Here is a 7,010-nt window from a genome sequence, read left to right as displayed (position 1 = left end):
TGGGTCCTCCCCCATTGATCACTAATTGAGAAAATGCCTTACAGCTGCATCTCCTGGAGGCATTTCCTCAGCTGAGGCTCTTTCCTCTCTGATGACTCTAGCTAGTGTTAAGGTGACACACACACCAGCCAGTACAGTAAGTAAACAGGTAGAAAGTGCTGATGCAGTGAAGGACAAGACAGTCATGAAGACTAACGAAACTATAGCTACGGAAAGTGTATCACTGAGACTCACTAAAAAAATCAGAGAAGCTGAATTTTTAAAAGCAAAGAATATAAAGTATTTCTACAGACAAGGTTCAAAAAGAGAGAAACCACACCTTGGGCCGCAGTGCAGAGTGTAATACGAGCAATCGTTAAGTAGACATTAATAAAATAACTTTAAATTGTTTAAAGATAGTTCCTTCAGGGTCCTGCTATACTGGCAGATAAGGAACGAAAGCAAACAGTTGGGATTACTAAAACGTCACGCGTACGAAAACAAAGACACTGTCTTGGTACACTGAGGCGGGTTCTGCTAGTACTGGAAAAATCACTCAGGAAACTTCAACTCTTGGGACAAGAAGAGGCTGCCTTGCGGGGCACAGCCGAATGACTTGGGTGGAAAATGGGAAACTTGCTTCCCTCCTCCTCCTGCTTCTAGAACTGCTGTTCCCCACTATAGACACCTGGTGGCGCTGAGAACGGGGGAACGGGCTGGTGCTAGCGGAGAGAGAAGGGTGCAGTAGCACAGCTTGATAGCTGGAGCTGATTGATTACGTGAAGTTCAAATGAAAACGGATAGCTGGTGTTCCTGCGCGGTAGTGGCGGGTAAAGAATACCTGGGTATCGGGAGAAGGGAGCGGCCACAGCAGGACCCGAGTGTCAGTAAGTACTAGCTTACGGACAACGGACAGAGGATGTGTGAACACAGCCTCGCATTAACACCTGGCCTTCTCGGGTCCGTTCTGCTGTCAAACCCGAATAGCACAAAGGGACCTTCCACTAAACTAAACTCGGGGCTGGCCTCTCTGGTGCACTTCCCAGACTGTGTCCTCACTCTCTCTCCCACCTCCCCAGTCTTAGAAAGCTTATCCGACTCCACAGAAGTCCCCAGTGAATGCAGAACTAGTTCTACCAATTAGCCTTTGGCACAGAACCCTGGGGTTCTCTCAGATCCCCAAAGTAGCATAGGCATGGGCTGGGTATTTATGGTGTCGGTGAATACATTATCTGAAGGCCAGCTTCAGGCAGGAGTTAAGTAACCTCCCCTCCTCTGCACCACCCCCAAAAAACCAGGAACTTGGAAGAAAGAGCGCCCTTGGGGCTATTGCTTGGAGGAAAGCCAGAGCGTGATGCAGAGGCAAATCACCTGATTGTAATTCCAGAACTGAGATCTCTAGGAAAGCCCCTGGTTGGACGCTGAAGCCGAGCCTGGAGCGGAGCTGGAAGACGCAGCTCTTCATGAGACCTTTGCCCTACTTGTAATGACCTGATTGGCAGCCCTGTGGACACGGCCATTTGGGGACCTGTTTACTGGGTCCTCACGTTTGAGCTTGAACATGAAGTCATCACTCACCAAACGGCCCTTTCTAGAGCTCTTTACGCCTTTGGCAGGCTATTTTAAACTGCTCCTGAGAGTTCCCAAACTGAAGTTCGAGGTCTTGGCCACCCTCTCCCGCCTGCCTCCCAGGTGGGCAGCTCCAGACTCCTGCCAGCACCTGCCCAGGATAGAAAGATGGCTCCGTTGATTTGTCGTCAAGTCTGAAGACCAGAGTTCAATCTCCAGGCTCTAAGTTATGGTAAAAACTGACACCCATTATTTATTCTCTGACCTACCCCTCGAACAAACACAATAAATAAATAATACAGTCAAAATTCTTATAGTATTTTCACTTAATTCTTTGACAATTTCATACATGCATAAAAGGTATTTTTTTATCAGATTGTCCTCCTTATGTAACTGTCTGGAAAATTAACTCAAGTCAAAGACCTAAGACCATATAACTATCCAAAGAAAATAAAGCACAAAACTTTCATGACACTGGATTCATCAATGATTCTTTTTTTAATATTTATTTATTTATTATGTATACAATATTCTGTCTGTGTGTCTGCCTGTAGGCCAGAAGAGGGCACCAGATCTCATTACAGATGGCTGTGAGCCACCATGTGGTTGCTGGGAATTGAACTCAGGACCTCCAGAAGAACAGTCAGTGCTCTTAACCTCTGAGCCATCTCTCCAGCCCTCATCAATGATTCTTATAATAGTAACAGGGAACAAAAGAAACATGAGCATTTAAATATCTGGAGCCAGAAAGATGGCTCAGTGAAGGAAGGTCCTTGGAAAGCAAGCATGACAACCTGAGTAGAACCCTGGGGACCCACTCACCGTGAGCAAGAGTCCACAAAGTTGTCCTGTGACGTCTGCACCTACCCTCCCATTTCATAAGTATTGTGCCACTTAGCACAGTTTTTGAGACCTATTGGCATCCAGCTGGCATCCCTTTTAGGAAAATATAAGTCAAACATCTGACCTTTTGTTATTGGTGGTTCTGGGCACTGAACTCGGGTCCTCACCTATGCTGAGCAGGTCTACTGCTGAGGGACATCTCCAGGCCAGCCCTCGTTTTTAAAACTCGCCCAGACTCCAGGCTCTGGGAGGCAGTGTTGGTTACATGGGCAGCACAGAGGACAAACCAGAGGCATAGCACAGCAGTTGGCAGGCACACCAGTGGTAAGGGATCTGCACTATAAATACAGCCCTTTGGGTGTTACCTCGTCTCAGAGTACTGAGGAATATTGTCACCCAACTTGATTGTGATAACTCTGTCTTAGTGTTATGCCTTGTTGGGTGGCCTGAGCTAGTTCGTGCATGTCACATCTGCCTCTGTGCAGGTAATAGCTTAGTGAGTGTGTCATGAAGCCACTGAGGGTGACAGGCACTGCTCCACGAGAGAGGTTGTATCAGGGTAGTTGGTGACATTAGAATGGTACTTGTAGGTCACTGGGAAGAAAGCGAAGTGACAGAAGACAGGGAGATGACAATGACTGCATTGATTTCATTTGGGCTGCCTTGACAAAGGGTCAGATCTTTGGGGAGGAGGGCTTACATAACAAACTGGTCACCTTAAGTTCTGAGGCCACCACTCCTGGTTTATGTGGTGCTGGGGCCTGAACCCTTTTTTTTATACATGTTAGACCAGCACTGCCAGCTGCATTACACCCCAGTCCTGCACACACTTTTTAACTTTGACAAGGTCTCAAGAATTTGCTTTCTTAGGTTTAAGCCCACCCATCTTCGCTCACAGGCAACAAATTACCCAACAAGTTTCTTAAGCTCAGGGTTTCCTGCTAAAATGGATGTAACAGTAGCAATCTTCTGGGGTTATTGGGTTACTCTGTATATTTTCTGAGGTCATTGTAGGAGGTGCTTTGGAGCCTCTTAACTGTTGCCTCTTTGTATGAATGTTTTTCTCAATAGTGTTTTAAGCCGTAACTGAGGCATTGGCCAGTCAGTCCCTTCCTTAGGTCCTCAGTCTGGTGTGGACCAAGGCTGGACAACTGCAAACTAACTTGCTTAGCCTCTCGCACCTCTCATTTTATATTTCCTCTGGTGCTGGGATTAAAGGCATGTGATTCCCTAATAATGGGACTAAAGGTAAGGCACCGCCACCTGGGTCTGTTTCTGCATTAATCTTGTGTAGCCCAGGCTAGCCTTGAACTCACAGAAAGATCTGCTTCTTTCTCCCAAATCCTGGAATTAAAGGTGTGTGCTACTACTGTCTAACGTCCAGTGACTTAGCTTTGCCCTTGTGATCTTTAGACAAGCTTTATTTATTAAAACATAAATATCACTGTTTCCCTTTTTGTCTAAAATAAAAAAGAAGGCTATAACTAATATAAGAAAAACTATATGCAGTAAGTACAATAACTATATACAATATATACAGGCAATAAGTACATCAGCAATGTCTCATCCATTTGCATTTGACAAATTTAGAGAAAATACTCCATATCTATCCTATCTTGGTGAGTCCAAAGTCTTGAACCTAATTTACTTTCTATCATAACTTGCTTTCTGCATCTGGTAAACAAGGAAAACTATAATTATCTGGTCTTCAACTACCTCAGAGTTGAAATAATAATAAGAAGGAAATAATATTAACTGAGTAAGCAGGAAGTGTGAGCAAGCAACTTCTAAAAAATGTGTGAGTAATGACAGAAACAGTTAGCTACCTGGACAGTCTCTCAAAGTTCCTCTACAACATCCATCTTTGGCCCACAGGCCTAGCATATCTAACAGATTTTTCTGTGAAGCAGGAAATTGTGAAGGGCTGTCCTACTGTTGGACTAGAAGTCCAAACATCAGGGAGGAGTTGCTCCCAAGGAACCATTATGACCCCATAGTTGATGCAAACACAAGAGGGTTTTAATTCTGTCATGACAGGACCCTTCAGCTAAGGGAAGAGTGTCTATTAACAGTTAAAATTCCATTTTTAAAGCAAAAAGCCACAGAAACAAAGGGGGAGCCTGAGGGTGGTTTTCCAACTAATTGGATTGGCTTATTCAAAGGGCTACTAGCAGTGAGGTCTGTGCCAGGGCTGCATGATCTGGCGAGATAAGGGGGAGCATCTGTGGCCTTCCTGACCTTGTTCTAGTGACTAAATCAAACATCAGGAACTGAGTCAACATCTGTGGGTTGTCTTTGCCTCAATTCCCAGAATGGAGTTATGTTTGAAGATTATTCCCAAGGACACAGGAGGATGAGCAGTCCAGCATGTGTGTGTGGGGGTGATTGTCCCGTTTCCAAGAGAGGGTGGGTGTAATGTTTTAGAAAAATGGCTTAGGGTTGAGGGGCCTTACAAATGCATTTTGAGTCTTTAGTGCAAGAGATGCTACCTTGTCTTGACAGTGTTTGACAATCACTTTCTTTTGTGCCCTGCTTGTGCAATTAGAATAGCATACTGCCAGCAGTTGAGGCAAGGGCACTTTCCTGCCCAGTGACTTACTTTTGCCACAAAGAAAGCAAACTCCATGTGGAGTTTCTTCGATGCACATTTTCTTCTCTGAAGTAGATTGGTGCTGCTAGGAGCAGACATGTCTCATTGTCATAAAAAGGAAGAACCTAGATTATTAAAACATATTAAATGCCATATTCTGTAGGTCTCTGAAATGTTTGAAAATGACCTATTAAAATATGTCTTTGTTTGACCTTGAAAACATACCTATGGGACTACAAGTTCTATACTAAGTGATTAACTACTAACCTTCATTTCCTTATTATCCTAAACAGTTGGTAATAATCATTTTCAAGGACTAGAAATTTGCATTACTTTGTTAAATGAGTTATATAGGTATAATACCTTGAACAAGAATAGAAATGTATTATAGTATGTTCTAACAAAATTAATCTCAATATACAAAATTGGTATATAATATGCAAAAGTCTAATCCAATGTAAAGCATTTAAAATTAGTAGTTGCTTTTTAAAAGTAAATTTAATAATCTAACTTTCCATTTTATCATATCTATATCCTCCCTTTTTTCTTTTCAGAGTAGATTCAATAATTTATCCTTCTATCTCATCATATTCATAGCCCCCTTTTTTCTTTTCAAAACAAGAACCCCAAATCTAACCTCCTTTGTTTAGCTTTTGTCCTGATCACTATCCATAACAACTTGTAACCAATGCTCTAAACAAAGACAAACATTCACAATTCATTTAACAACCATTAACCACCCACCCTACCTCTTGGGAATGTGGGCATCATATTCTCAGGTTTACTTCCTGCTGTCTGGGGGAGATGGTATCTTTAGAGGATCCTGAAAAGAAAAACTTGGGTTAATTGTCAAGTCCTGGAAGAGGTAGCTATATCATTTTTTGTTCCGTCTATGTATAATGGGAATATGCAGGGCTTGTCTCAAGTTCTGGCTAGAGTAGTCTGTGAGGCTGGGTCATCTCGGATACCTTGAAATTACTCTGGGCAGTTGTGGTCCAAAGCTGATCCTTAGGTGGTGTTTTTCAGTTTAGTGGTGTTTTCATAGTCCTGGAGGAGTCATCATTGTGGGATCCCATCCTCCTAATGGAGACTTCAAAGGTCGTTTTGTTAGGCATGCTGATGGTTCACTGCAGAAAACTGATAGAGACTCAAACCCGAAATCATGTACAGGAAGGTAGATGAGACCTTTTCCAAGAAGTAGTTAGTACTCTATATGACCACTAATATCATTACAAAAAGTGTGTGTGTGTGTGTGTGTGTGTGTGTGTGTGTGTGTGAACACATATTAATCTTATAAATCTTTTACATTGGTCAGTAGAGATGGTTCAGCTATTAAAGGGTAGGCTCACAACCAAAACAAATCTTGTACCTTAAAAAAAAAAGCTGTCAGTCAATAAAAAACCAAAAGATTTTGAGATTTGTAACAATAAAATAATCCTTAAAATTTTGTTTTTCTTCTGTCCCATATCATGACTCTTCTGACATGAGACAGAGATTTTGAAGTTCACTTTAATAAGCATACTTGGATTTATTGAAGGAGTCACACACCAACTTCAAAACCAGCTTTAATCTTTAATTGGACTGGAATTACAAAAAGACCACTTGTATTAAATGTCTGTAAAGAACAGCAGAAACAAACATTTGGGAAGATTTATGAAAATTTAATCTGTTGGAAATGTGATATACAAATAGACCAATTTACTCTTTTTCTTGAGACTTTTTTTTCTGGATAATTTGTTCTTTTTCTTCAAATATCTCATTTGTTCAGATTCCTTAGTTGGATACTTTTATTCTGAAAAAACAGAAACAAAACCCTTCCCCAACCCTAACTTTGGGGAGATTCTCTTTTGGCAAGGTATATCTGATAAAATGAAAAGCATTTGTTAGTTTTATAGATTAGTTCAGAATAAAAGACCATGATGTTTGATGAATAGGCATCTCTTCTAATTAAGAGGTGTATCTTGTTAAAATTGAATCTTTACCAATTTTGATGGTATCCATAGATGTTCTTCTCCTGCAGAAACAAAAG

The 7,010-nt window shown here is 41.8% G+C and overlaps 1 long non-coding RNA gene across 1 annotated transcript; it reads left to right on the top strand.

Moving 5' to 3' along the window:
* The first annotated feature begins 663 nt into the window (after positions 1–663).
* Positions 664–1,857, top strand: LOC146891695 (uncharacterized). Its single transcript, XR_014996927.2, has 2 exons — positions 664–866; positions 1,278–1,857. It is a non-coding gene; the product is annotated as an uncharacterized LOC146891695 (long non-coding RNA).
* Positions 1,858–7,010: the final 5,153 nt, after the last annotated feature.

The sequence above is a fragment of the Myodes glareolus genome, chromosome 13 (genome assembly GCF_982192425.1).
Source record: "Myodes glareolus chromosome 13, mMyoGla1.1, whole genome shotgun sequence".
Classification (NCBI taxonomy): domain Eukaryota; kingdom Metazoa; phylum Chordata; class Mammalia; order Rodentia; family Cricetidae; genus Myodes; species Myodes glareolus.
Note: the sequence above shows the minus strand (reverse complement) of the source record. Positions and strands in the feature narration are given on the sequence as shown.